We start from the raw sequence: 14339 nt of genomic DNA, 5'->3' as shown, positions 1-14339 counted from the left end.
ATGAGCAGGCGTTTCTGTGAAGATCTGGGATCAGCAGGACGTCTGGCCTCCCACTCAGGGTGCTTGCTCAGCTCCAGAAACCTCCTGGGAAGGAAACCGGCTAGCCTGCTCAGGGAGGGCCTCATCTCCTGGGGTGAGAGCCCAAACCCTGAGTACATTAGCTGTGTGGGGGCCGGAGGTCAGCAGCCTGCTCTCCCTGTCGATGCCCCCTAACAGGAGGCTTATCCGTTGCCACGCCTCACTTTGTCCCCAGAGCTTTCAGGTGACAGGAAGGTGGTGCTGGCTGCCTGCATGGTCAGCTGGCCGCCCACTTGAGTGCTGGAAGCTACCTGCCCTGGGGAGGCATCCCCTCTCTGGGCTGGTTCTGCTTTGACCCCACTTACCGAGGTGGAGGGCTTCCAGGGGACTGTGAGTTTCACAGCTTCCGGCATGAACTGCAGTGCTCCCAGCCCTCTGCCTGAGGTGAGAGGTGATGGTGAGGGTGCTGGGCTGCTGTTCTGGGTGGAGGAAGTGTGGGCAGGGCAGGCGCGTGCTCTGCAGGCTCCACACAGTTCCTTTTCAGCAGCAAGGATGGTCTTCTGACCCTTTCATTATCGTCCCAGGGCAGGGGCAGGGCCAGGGCCCTTGGTGAGATTTAATGGCACCCTCCGCCAAATCCAGTAGCTGCCCACACCCATGAAATCCCATCATCACCAGGACAGGTGCTTCCTTGACTCCTCGTGCACCTTTCCTGAAGGAGGTCAGCCAGAGGCCGTGCATCACTCTACAGGCAGAGGGGCCCGCACAATGCAGTGGCCCTCAGCCTGATCTGCCAAGGACCCCCAGGGGTCTGGTTTCCTACGAGAAGCTGCTTCCTCAGGGGGTTCAGGCCCCAGGGGTATTTTCCCCAGAATATTCACAGATTTTTGTTTTGTTTTTCTTTTCCAACTTTTACTATGGAAAATTTTAAACACAAGTTTTAAGAGAAAAATGGAAAGTCTAATACAATACCACTTGAGAATATTCTCCACTTTCAAGTGTTAATACTTCCCCATATGTAAATGTTCTCTTTCTTATTCCCTTTCTCTCTGTCTCTCAGTGTGTAATCATTTCAAAGTAAACTTGATATAGCACATATCATCCTAAAAATTTCAACATGCATTGTCTGAAATAAGATGTTGCTTACCTAAGCACGATGCCATCGGCACACCTAAGCAAACGGCAGCAGTTTCACAATACTATCTACTAGGGATGACCAGACGCTTAAGGAAAATCGACAACATGAAAAAGAGGAGCAAGATGAACAAATAGAACTACTGGAAACAAAACAGAGAAGCAAAAACTAGTCAGAGTCCCTGGAGATATGTGACGACAGGGCATTCAGAAAGCGGGGACAGCCCGCCATGAAAAATGAGCATTTGGTACCATGTTTTGTTAAGCCCTAGTCACCAACCACTGCAGGGAACTATCGCATGTTAAGAGTGTACATTCACAAAATTTTAAAAATCCGATATGAGGGTTGAAGGATAAATTTGAGAAAACTTCTCAGACTGAAGATCAGAAAAACCAAATAAAGGGAAATAAAAGGCTAAGAGATATATGGATAGTCAATCTTAAAATCTGTAATGTCCCCTAAGGAGGGAGCAAGGATACAGAGAAAGCAAAAGGACGTTTCCCAGATCTAAGGAAAGGCCAAGTGGTGAATTAGCAGGACCTGATGGAAAAGGTGACAGCCGAGGGCAGCCTGGCAAGTGTCAGATCACCAAGTAAGGGCAAAGCAAGGCCCCAGACCTCAGGCTGGAAGACATCGGGTTACTGACCAAGAGAAGAGGGTCACACTGACCTCAGCGTGTAGGCCAGAACAACACTCTCCACGTCAGCACACCATGTCCCTGGGCGTCTGGATCACGTTTGGGTTCCAAGGTGGGTCTGGGACTCTGCATTTCTAGCAAGTGCCTAGGTGATACTGAGGCTGCTGTCTGTGGACCAAGCTTTGCGTGGCAAGGGCCTGGATTAAACTGGAACAATGAATTCAGAATTCACTGAAGAAGGTTACCTTGAATGCAAAATTTCATAGCTGTGCAAATATCTGGAAAAACAAAGACTTAGAGACCATCAAATGGTGAATAAGGTTACCTGCCATGCACTTCCTGAAAAATAATACTTGCAGATGAACTGCATGAAAGCATAAAAGTAATTGAGAGTCAGAAGACATGTATGCTTTCAGGAGCTAACCCGAGAAGAGAACGTGTCAAGAAATGCCTGGGTAGCAGAGGTGTGGGGGACCCGGGACACGATTGGTGAAGCTGGAACAGGAAGTCAGAGGCTTTGGAAGGAGGACTTGGGGAAGGAAGTGATTTTGGTTCAAAATAGAAAGATTAAGAAGCCGGAAGTTCTTAGTGATGTGATGGAAAAGGCATGTTTCTTCTTGAAACAAGAGGGAGAAGTCCATGGAGACTCCAGGAAAAACAAAACTGCTCAGGAAAAACATGGTCCGAATCTGAAGCCAACTGGAACACGACACAGGAGTCTGCTTGGCCTCGGCGCTGGGCGCTTCCCCTTCCAGCAGAACACGCACTGCTTAAGAACGGTTTTTTTGGAGGGAGGTCCAGGAGGTACAGGGTTGGGCAGGAGCCTTTTATTTTTTCTTTAAGACCATTTCGTGTGGCTTGAATTTTTCAGATCAAGTATATTTAAAACCATTTTAAAAAGTCTGTCTTTTAAATGAAAAATGTGTGAGAGGGAAGAGAAGGAATGAAGTTTGACAGAAAAAGGAAGGCCTCGAGAGAAAACAAAGGCCAATGCAGCTCACGTGTTCTCACACATGCATGCACACACTACACACACACACACATGCACACACGACACACATGTATGCACACATGCATGACACATGTGTACACAATGCATGCAGCACATGACACACATACATATACACACATGCCCACACAACACACATGCACTCATACCCACATGCATGCAGATGCACACACACACTCCTCTCCCTCCAGCCCTGGTGTTCTCCCCACCCCCACCACTGGGGAGGATTCCAGATTCTTCTTTGGACAAGCGGGACTCAGGTGCTGGAATGGGGCCCTGGGGCTGGTGTGTTGGGTGAGGACTGGACCCTTTGCTCCTGCAGGGAACTACTTGGTGACCCTGAAAGAACCTCCTCATCAGGCAGAACTCCTGGTTGCAGGGGAGCCCAGTGGTCAGCAGGTGGGGATGCCAAGAGGCCGGGAGGAGAAAAGTGCAGATGGCCCTGGAAGGGGAGGGCCAGGCTGGGTTAGCGGTGTGGCGGGGCCTCGGGGCACCAGCTCTAAGGGGCTGAGCGCTGATGGCTACAGCCAGGCGTGAGGTGCAGCTCGTATGGGGTGGGGTGATGGGCTGTGACTGACAGCTCTGTATATGGGGAAGATGCCCCTTCCGAGAGAGTGAGGGAGGGCAGAGTCAAGAGCAGGTGGTTCCAGGGGTCTGCCCCAAGACCAGTGGGGAGTTACACACTACCAGCGAGGGCAGGAAAACTAGGGGAGCTGTGTGGAGAGACCCCAAGAGGCCTGCCTGGGGACTGGGATGGAGCAGCAGGACTGGGCTGGGGACCGACTATCAGCCTAGGGTGGTGGCACTGGCAATAGAGTGGAGAAGGAAGCTTTAAGATCTGCTTCGGGGACAGGATTGATCCGAAACATTGACGAAATGTGATCATTTAGGGACTTGGAGGGACTTCGGGATACTGCACGAAAAGCTGACCGCGGTAGTTTGAATAGACATTCTATTTTTCTTTTTCTGACACACAATGCTGGCATTGTTTTCAAAACCAGGTGGCAGCATCTAAACATTGAAAGGTCTCCTCATGGACCCTACGTGAGCGTTTGCTGCAGAAAGGGAGCCTTCTGGACCTGGGCCAGGCTGTGTATCTTTACTCCTCTGTGCCCCAAAGTGATGTCTTCAGTTTCTGTACAGCGAGACGGACTCTGGCATTGTTTTCTAAATTGGGATCTATGTGTTCTTGGCAGGAATGTGTTAATTGTTTGCTTTAATTTTGATGATAATCTAAACAGAAATCATCTGAGTTATGCAGGTTATCTGGATGACAGCCATATAACCGTGGGGTTCCAGCCCTGGGGTCTGTATTTATAAGCCCATTGGCACTAAATAACACCCCCTCGGTCATCAGGAACAACCAGGAAAGAAGGGATGTTGCGTTTCTATGACTAGTATCATGTGTCTGTGCCAAGTAAAGGCCGAGCGATGCAGGGTGTGCAGCCAGGTGAAGGTTTCACGGGCACTTGGGGACCAGAAGACAAGGTCCCTCCCTCAGCCCTCAGAGGCGAGAGCAGAACCCACCCAAAGGAACAGCCAGGGGAGCCGTTGATTTGAATCTCATTGGTTTTGAAGCTCGGCTTGTATTCGACTCCACAGTTTACAGTTGAAGAAGACCTATAAACATAAGGTGTTCATATCTAGTTTCATGTTTACACATATTTAAGGACATTATAATTTGAAACAACTCAAGTCAGCCCTGGGGGTGAGAGGGATCTTTTTTCCTTCAGAAGGGGTTTGTACCTTAGCTAAGTCATGGAAAACTTCATATGATTCTCTTTTTTAACATTCTCCTTGTTGCCTTTTATTTTGCACAAGGCATATCTAGTCCAATGACAGTGGATACTTGGCTGGCATTGTTGTTAGGACTTGGGCTTCAGGAGAGGCCTGACTCACGAGCATGCACTGCAGAGAAACTTCTAGAAGGGGGAGATGTAGGGGTGGGGGCAGGACGTGAGAAACCTAGGCCAACAGCAGCAGCCCTGCACCGGGGAAAGTGACGAACGAGCTCCTGGGACTTGAGCGTGGACCCAGTTGCTGGTGGGGTTACCAGTCAGGACACCGTGGCTGCAGAATCCCAACCATAAGAATACAAATTGTCCCCCACAGTGACCCCAGGCCTGACTGAGGACCTGTCCCACGGCCCTGGCCTCTTTCCCACATTCAACTCTGTGATGCTGGCGTGGTTCTGGGGTGACTCTTCGATGCCTTATGTGGGAGTCTCCCCAGAGCCCAGCTGGATTCCTCCAGGCCCCATGGCCAGGACTGTGCTGCTTGTTGACGTCCTACCTGCATGGAGGCTGGGGGTGGGTAGTGGGATTTTTCCACCTCTGGGGAAGGAAGGCGTGGGCCAGAAAGAAGTTTATGTGGGGCGTGGGGTGGTGGCTGTTCTGTAGGGCAGGGGTGCTTCTGAACTGGTTACACATGGCTGATGCATCGTTGGTGTGTGGTGGAGAAGGGGTGGGGGTCAGTTCTCACTCCCAGGCTCCCTATACCAGCCGAATGGGGTTCATGGACCACGGGTGCCTGACCAGTGTCTTGGCAGCAGGCCTGAGATCTTGGAGTGCAGTAGGCTGGGGACCCTGGCAAGCACAGACTGCCCTCCAGACTGTTGCCTTTGGAATGTGGCTCAGGCTTCTTAGAATCCCAGCTTTTCAGGTTGGGGGTACACATACAGTTGGGAGAGGGCAGGAAGCATGTCCTCACTGCGGGTAGGGGTTGGTCGAACACAGAGCCTGGCATCAGGCAGGTGCCGCCCTTTGGGTGCAGCCTGCTTACCTGAGACTTCGTGCCCAGAAGCTGATGAGGAGGCTGGCATCTTCCCTTTGAGGGATGGGGAGAGAGGGGAGTTTGTCTGCCAACCTCTAGTGACAGGGAGTCCTCATTCCAGAGCTGTCACTAGAAGAGTTGCAAAGAAGCGCAGAGGCCAGCAAGGGCACGGGTCCCCCACAGGGAGGACCTGTGAGACCCTGGGCCTGGGCTCCCTGGATCTGCCCTGAGTTGCACTGCGGCACCATCATGCCCCTAGGACAGCTGTCACTACTCTGTGAGGCACTCGGCACTCAGGGGTGCTCACTGGAGGCTGATTCCTGTTGTAGCTGATTGCCCCTTTGACTCCAGGCTCCCTGGTCAGCGTGTTCACCATCTCATCCCACACCAGACACACCTCTGGGGCCCAGACACTGGACACTAGGCTCAGTCCCCACTCGGCATGCACCTGCCTAGGACACTTCCTGCTCTCTCTGACCCCCCACAGTCCTTCATGGGGTGAGGACCTCGACTACCAGGATGTTTCGAGGGTTAAGTGGGGGGCACAGGCCAAGTGCTGGCCGCAGTTATCGGTCCAGGTGCATCTCATTCTTTTGGGCTTCACTTTATCATACTTCTTGTTGCATTGTTTACAAACTGAAGGCAAGACCCTCTACCAGCAAAAGGTTATGACTCACTCTATGGCGAAACTCGACTTACTGCGGTGGCCTGGACCCGAGCCCGAAGGATGACCGAGATGCACTCAGTATCGCGCGCCTGTCACCAGTGTCATCATGCAGGGCACATGGTAGATGCTTAGCAAGTGCGCAGTGGAGCACGTGGTGCCAGGGCCCTGCTTTGGCCCGGACTGCCAAAGCCTTTCCCAGTAGCTGCGGGCAGAGCAGAAGGTTGAGCAGAATCGGGGAAGGAGAACAGGCTCAGGTGGGGGCTGTGTTCGCCTGGGTCCCCACAGCCCAGGGCGAGAGCCATGGCAGGAGGAGGCCTGCTGCGATGTGGGCCAGGTGCGTGAGGTGGCGGCCACCTGATGGTTCAGAGATGTCTTTTGAGACAGATCAGTGTGCAAATGTGGAGGGAGAGGGAGCAACCTCCCCTGACCCTCACAGAAGAGGCCTACTTTGACGCACTGTTCTCTGGGCCTGCCGGGTCACTGACGTGTCCCCGAATGCAGAGTTTGTGCCTGTGCTGTCTCTCCTATCAGGCTGGAAGCCTCAGAGAGGCAGAAGCTCTGTAGCCACATTTTAATCCATGCTGTGCTTAGTATAGACAGCAGGCGCCCTGTAAATGTGGGTGGGATGAGGGAAAGAAACCACAGAGGTGCACTTTATTTTCTGTTGGGAAGAGACGTTGGGGAAATAAATTACATTTGGGCCAGATTTAACCAACCAACCAACCAAACAAACAAAACCTAACCACTCTCAAGTTCAGTTGAGCAGTGCATAAATTTTTGCTGAGCTTAAATCATTGCCTGGAATCCATCCATCTCCTGAGTGTAAAATTCAAACCCACGTTTAAGGCCCAGCAATTACTCAGCATTGTGCTGGTTTATGTGTTAGTTTAAAGTGGTTCTTCCTCCTCAACTCACTCTCTCGCTCTCTCTCTCTCTCTCTCTCTCTCTCTCTCTCTCTCTCTACCCAGAAATCTTTAAAGATTCTCCTGAAAGAAACCGTACCTTGATGGGGTGTTCATCTAAGAGAGGCGGGAAGTTAGGATGGTTGGTGGAGAATTGTGTCCACTGCGTCTTATACCTGGTGACGCCTGAGCTGCCCTCAGAAACCTAGGGTGGCCAGATGTAGCTGTAATGAAAATCCAGGATACGCAGGTAGGTTTGTGTCTGGTGGTCCTTCTGGGACCCCGAAGGCCAGGCCCAGCTTCAGGGTGAAAGCTGGACAGTCATACGGGACCTCGTGCTCAGAAGGTCCCTGCTCAGTTAGTGCTCTGCTTTCACCATCTTGAAATCCTTAATGATTTTTGAACATGAGCCCTGCATTTTCGTTTTGTGCTGGGCCAGTCCTGCTAGGGTGTAATTTGGGACCCCAACGCCATGAGTACTATCATTTTGAGTGACTCCATCGTCCTACGTGGCACAAACCTGAGTATGGCCCCACTGCACGGCTTATCCTTGTTAAAGAGTGGGTGACGTCTGATGGCTTTTCCTTGGACACCTGTTTTCTATTCCAATTGGTTCTAAGTGTTTCTGCCTTGGCAGCAGACACTACCTTTTAGAAGTAACCCAGGTCTCACTGCACCTGGCATAAATCAGTGAGATACTTATGTGTAGAAATGCTGATTGCCTCATAGATGCCTTGAAAAGCCATTCGACCTGAAAACTAACTTTATTGATGTTACTTAATTGGTGTTGCCGACGCACGTGGTATTCATTACAAATGCATGTTATGATGTCATCGTTTTGCACAGCGCCTCAGACTCAGAGCCCAAGTGCTGGCAGTGGGCCAGCCGGCTCTGCCTACAGGCGGGCCTTTCCAAAAAGGGAGAGACAAAGCTGTCTTCATGGCTCAGCCCCCCGATTTCTCTGCACAAGAGCCCGGGAGCAGGTGCGCCCAGGCTCGGTGGCTGGGAATTGATCAAGTGCGCGAGGAAGATTGAGAGTATTCCTGTGGAAAACCGGAGAACCGTGTCCACAGCCACAGAAACCATCCTGTAAGAAGTGATGTCACACATCATCTTAAGAAAACCCCAGACTTAGATAAAGATGTAATTACTTGTATCACAAAAAAATGATATTTCACTTTACGGAATGGCCTACTAGTGGGTTTGTTTTAAAATAATGACATCTCTACTATAACTAAAACGTTTGGTGTATAAACATGTTATTGAATTTCCTGGTTTTAATCATCGCTATTGCTACTTAAGAGATCACTTTTGGGGGAATCTGGGTGATGACTAGACAAAAAAAAACCTCTCTGTGCTATTTTAATTTTTTTAACTTTTTGTGGGTCTGTAATTATTTTTAAATAGGAAGTTAAAAAAAGAAATGTATGTATATAGAGTGTATAGTATACAGTATGTGTACACGCACAGTACATTATAACGTATTCAGGATCACATCTACGAGGTGAAACCAGCTCATTTTCATCACACTCTCCGTCCAGATGCTGACTGACCTACCTTTGCCTCTCTCTGGTCATTTATCAAATAAAGTATTGGATTTAGAGACTGTGGTGCCCAAACCCCATGGCAGCTGATGGCTCCAATCATTTAATCTTTCACCAAGGGGACATCCGCAGCAGAAAATAAACTCATTTTTTATATGATGTTTTCCTGTCTTATGACCTAGAAAAGGAGGAAAGATGCCAAAAGCAAGGAGCAAAAAGAAAAGAAAAAAAGGAGCAAAAAATCTGCTTTTAAAAAATTTTTTATTCTTATTTATTTATTTAGGAAAAAAAATCTGCTTTTGTGATATTAGGCCCGATAATCTATCCTTTTTCTTATGTTTAGCACCAAAACTGGATGATTTTATCATTCCAATTTTATTTCTAATTAGAGTGAGTTAATTTGCCACCTTAAGTCGCTTAACTAGGAAAAGTGGAAGGAGTGAAGAAGTTGAAGGAAGTTGAACAGGTTGGGTGAGTGTTGAAAACAGGAAGGGGGTTTGTTTATTTATTCGCTCATTCAAGAAATATTCCTCAGCTCCCAGCTTGGTGTCACTTCATCCGATGGCACAAGGTGGACAGACAGGCCTCCCGGCACTTGTCTTCCAGGCAGTAGGAAGTTGGGACCCTTCTTGATGAAGCTGTGTTCTGCTTCATCAGGAAACAATAAATGCTGTTGAAGAAATGCTGTGGAGGAAAAAGCTATTTTTCTTGGAATGACGTTGCCCTTGTAACAAGAGGGAGCTGGAGTTACAGCGGTGGTGAACTTGACTGATTGTCAAAACCAAGAACGCAAATGCTAATCCTAGTGGCGTGTCAGTGAAATGGAACTTGAGTGCTGTATCATTTTAACTTAAATTCTATTTAAAGTTAGTTAAGTTCCCCCATTTCTTCCACTGCTGGAAGTGTTCTGATGTTCACACTTATTTTCTATAGCAGCAACCATAAAACTGTTCACGTCCCTTGACCCATATAGTATGGTGATTCTTAAATTTACTCGGCCCAATACTCTCTTTTTTATAAAAAAATATTTTGTGACACCCCCTTTACTATCCTGAAGTAAAATCATAGATGATTTAACTTATCTAGAAGCATAATTTCAAGAATTCAAGAAAATAGTTTTAAAAAAAAAGGAAAGTAATTTACAGTAAATGTAATGACAGTGTAAGACCTCACAGTGCTGTGTCTGTACACGGATTAGCGTGGCAGTGTCCAGCACAGACTGACACCCAGAGGGACCGACCAGTCACACCTGGGAACATTGCACCAGCTTGTGTGTCACTGGCCTAAAGCAAATCGTGTGGCCACCTCTGGCTTCAGTGGACTCACGGATTTAGTCCCAGGTAATAACCAAAAAGAGGACAGTGTGATTTGTCTGAAGATATTGATATCACGGTTATTAGTGACACTATAAACTTGGAAACAGCCTAAATATCTAACTGAATGGAAATGTTTAATTGCCTATGATTTTTTCCAACCAAAAGATGTTATACAGCCCTTAAACAGATAAACAATCTGCAACAGCAATATGAACCAAAACCACCCCTTACAATATACTGTTGATTGAAAAGATATACAACATTTTATACAATATCTATAAAAACATAAATGTATATGAAACAAAGAAGAAAATACTCTAAAGTTGGTTTTGTAGGAGAATGAATCTATTTATCACGGTGTAACAAACCACCCCTGAATTTAGTAGCTTAAAACAACATGTGATTGTTACCTGGGGGTTCTGTGGGTCGGCAGTTGGGGCTGGGCCACCTCCAGGTCCCTTGGCCGGTGGCCTGGGCCACTCACACCAAAGGCTCATGGGCAGCCTGGGCCCAGGTGGCCTCATGGACATGTTCAACAGCTGCTGCCGTCACCGGGGCCTCTCTCTGCACCAGGCCGGCCACAGACATCTTCTTTTAGCAAACCTGGGAAAGCACGCAGGAGTTTTTGGCCCATATCGTAACTTTAAAGCTGTTGAGGGAAGAGATTGATGGAGATGGTTTTGCGTGTACATTTTAACGTGATTCCCCAAAGGCCTAATGAACCGGAGACTATCAGAGTCAGAACAGAAAACAGGCCAGACATTTATCTGGTCCAGAGAAGGCAAGTTGGTTTTATGTGAAGTGTCAGCTGACATAGTTGGTCTGGGACCGGCTTTAGAGGCTGGTCCCAGGGGAGAGAGGGAGCAGTATGTGGTTAGCTCTTTGGCCAAGCTGTGAGGGGAGGGACTGAGAGTAGAAGGGAAGAGCTGCTCGTTTGCCATAGGGGAGTGGGGGCCCCTGGAAAGATGAGGTCTTATATTTGGTTCCTTCCAAGGAGTTTGCTAGAAGCAGCTAGACCTCATCTGGCTGCAGTATTTGAAGACATTTGCATTTTTTTTTTAATGTTTTTGACAACCGACTGACAAATGGTAAACTCTGTGCACAGGTTGTGGTGCGGGAATTGCTGGCTCAATATACCAAACAGTGCCAAGAAAGACCACTTGCTAGCTGGCTTCGAAGCTGGGCTGAGTCTGGGGGCGACAACCTGAGAACCAGGTATGTAACTGCTCAGGCTATCACCATCTCTGGCCCTCAGTGTCTTACTGTTGAGTTTGAGAGCACAGAGCCTTGTCATGGCACAGCTCACTCTTGTTTGAAATGTTTAATGTTTGATATGCACAAAAATACACACACATGTAAAACTAATGCTCGCGTACTCACTCCCCAACTGAAAACTAAAACACGCTAATTCTGTTTTTTTCTACAGCGTTCCTTCTTTGTTGCATGTTCACTATTCCAAACATCTCACGGATTTTAATCATAAACACTCCATGATATAGGTTATTATATCCATTTCATAGATAAGGAAACTGAGGCACAGAGGTTAAGTTTTTTGCCCAACGTTACATACTAACGAGTGAAGGGGTAGGATTCAAACCCAGATCATCTGGCTTCAGAATCCCTGTGTTTGACTGTCTTTATTGATTTTTTAGCATTGACTTTAAGCTTGATAAATCAGGCATAATGCATGTGGTATTCTGTAGCTTCCCCTTTTCACTCAGTATTTTGTTTCTAAGATTTGTCCAAGTTTTTATGTGTAGAAAGAACATAGAAACATAAAAAGGATAAATAAACATGACAAATGCCAGTATCTCGCTCATTACATTTTGCCATGTGCATATCCAGTTTACTTATCCATTCTAGTCTCCAGTATCACTAGACACGGACTGTGTTTTTGGTATTCAGCACAGAGCTCTTATGAAAAATCTCGCATGCGTTTTCTGGGGAATATGTGTGAGAGTTTCTGCAGGCTTTCAAATGTAGTTGCCATGACTCAGAGTAAGAAATAAGTTTTATGTCACACTGACACCCACACATCCACCGAGCACCCCACCCCAGAGACACAGATGAGGCAAACAGTCCATGAAACAGTGCTTATCTATTACTCATAATGCTCTCTGATATTTTTAAATTTTATTGTTTAAAAAATTCTGATCTCAATCCTTTAAACTAATTTCATGACTCATTAGTGATTTGCCATCTGTTGTTTGATAAGCACTCCTCAACAGCATGTATTACCTAGGAGTGAAACCGCTATGTTGTGGGGTTTGCCAGGGTCCGACTTCGGTAGATAACGCTAACTTGTTTCTCAATGTGATTGTATAACACGTATCACACTTGGTACTATCAGACTGAATTTGTCAATGCAATATAAGAAAAAGATCCCTCGCTGACTTTAAATTGCATTTTCCTTAACATGGGTAAGGTTGAACGTGCTTTCACATCCTTATTTGCCATTTGTGTTTCTTCTTACGTGACGTGACTGTTCACATGTTTTGCCAATTTTCCTTTTTTTTTGTTTCATTCTTATTCACTTTTAGGAGTTCTTTATCCTTCGTTGTTACAGATGTTACAATGATCTTGGCCAAGTTTGTGGCCTCTCATATTTTCTTCCTGGTGTCTTTCGATCCACATAAATCCTTAAATTACAATTCTATTTATTAATCTTTTATATTCCACACTTTTCATGTCATGTTTACTTTAAGATCATGAACTATATATTTTTTAAAGTTAGAGCATTTCACCTTTCACATTTAATTCCTGAATCCACTAGAAATCTTTGTCTGTGGTGTGAGGAAGGGATCTATTTTTTCCTCCCTTAAGGATTGTCGTTGTCCCAGTGCCATTTCCTGAATCAACTACCCCTTGCCAGTGATCTGCAATGCCCCCTCTGGACTTCATTAAATTCTATATATGTGGGAGTTCATTTGAGAGCTATTTTGTTCCTAGTCTATTTGCATATCCTCAATCCAACAATATACTGCGACAATTACACTACATTTATAATAGTGTAATATTATTATAGAACATGATATAATATTATATCTGAAATATAATTCAGAATTGTGTTGGCTATTGTGGGTCTTTTGCACTTCCGTGTAAATTTTGGAATCAGTTTGTTGAGTTTCTCAGGAAAACAAACAACCTACAGACAGAAAAAACAAAAACTGTTGATTGCACTTAGATCAGGGATCTAGAAGAGTCAGATTCTTAGAGATAAGAAGTAGATGGTGGTTCCCCAGGGCTGGGGGATGAAGAGGCGGGGCGAGTGTATCATGGGGACAGAGTTTCGGTTTGGGAAGATGAAAAGATCCTGGAGATGATAGTGGTGACGGTGGCACGTACCTAATGCCACTGAACTATACACTTAAACATGGTTAAAACGGTAGATTTTATGTTATATATATTTTACCACAATTTTAAAAATTTGGTAGAATTTTCTTTGAAAGTATATTAAATCTACAGATTTCTAGAATAATTGACATATGTATAAAATGATCTTCTTCTCAGCAATTTTAATCTCATGAGTGTCTTCCAGGGCTTAATAGTTTTCTCTATACTGAGTATGTGTTTTGATGGAGTTATTCTTGCATACTTTATTATTTTTTTTGTTGCTGTAAAAAGAATATTTTTAAAATTATGTTTTTCGTGGTTGCTGGTTTATTATAAACACAGTTGGCTTTTGTATATAAACCTGTCCATAAAAAAAAATTATTCTAAATGTGTCTATAGATTCTATGGGAGTTTTTTCTATAGAGAGTCAAATCATCTGTAAGTAATGATTTTTTAATTTATCACTTTCCAGTTGTTATTCTTTTTATTCTTTTTTTGTGTGTAGAAGGTGATCTTTTGTCTTGGCCCTGGTTTTAAAAAGAATCAGTTTAATATTTCACTATTAGGAATGATATTTGCTGAACTTCCCGATAGACACACTTTACTTCTTTACAAAGCCTCATTTATCATTATTTTCATCATATTTTTGGCATTACTAGATGATTAATCTTACTGATTTGACTGCAGTTAATTTTTTGCATCTATTGAAACGATCTTATGATATTTCTTCTTTAACCTGCTAATGTGATAAATAATCCTTATAAGTCTTTTATGTTAAACACCCCTTGCATGCTTGAGAAACACTCAGTTTTGTTATGCTGTGTTATCATTTTTATATTTTCCTGGGTTTGGCTGGCTTTTGTTTTGGTGGGGGCGGGCCATCTCCTTATCGACACATTGTTTTTGTTTCTTGTACTTTCACGATTTGGATTTATCAGGTTTACTGGTATCATAAAGTTACTTTGGGAGCAGTGTCTTATTCTGTAGAAGAAGTAGATGATTTTGA

General features: G+C 45.7%; 1 protein-coding gene across 2 annotated transcripts in view; it reads left to right on the top strand.

Moving 5' to 3' along the window:
- Positions 1-11215, top strand: part of ACOXL (acyl-CoA oxidase like) — a 153728-nt gene extending 142513 nt beyond the window's left edge. The window contains exon 13 of one of the 2 annotated variants that reach the window (XM_039872588.1): positions 11106-11215. The gene's annotated coding sequence lies outside the window, so the exon portion shown is untranslated. Of the gene's footprint in view, positions 1-7206; positions 7229-11105 lie in introns of those variants that run through there. The other variant, XM_039872589.1, reaches the window with a different exon arrangement.
- Positions 11216-14339: the final 3124 nt, after the last annotated feature.

Source organism: Pteropus medius, unplaced genomic scaffold (assembly GCF_902729225.1).
Source record: "Pteropus medius unplaced genomic scaffold, Ma_sr-lr_union100, whole genome shotgun sequence".
Classification (NCBI taxonomy): Eukaryota; Metazoa; Chordata; class Mammalia; order Chiroptera; family Pteropodidae; genus Pteropus; species Pteropus medius.
Note: the sequence above shows the minus strand (reverse complement) of the source record. Positions and strands in the feature narration are given on the sequence as shown.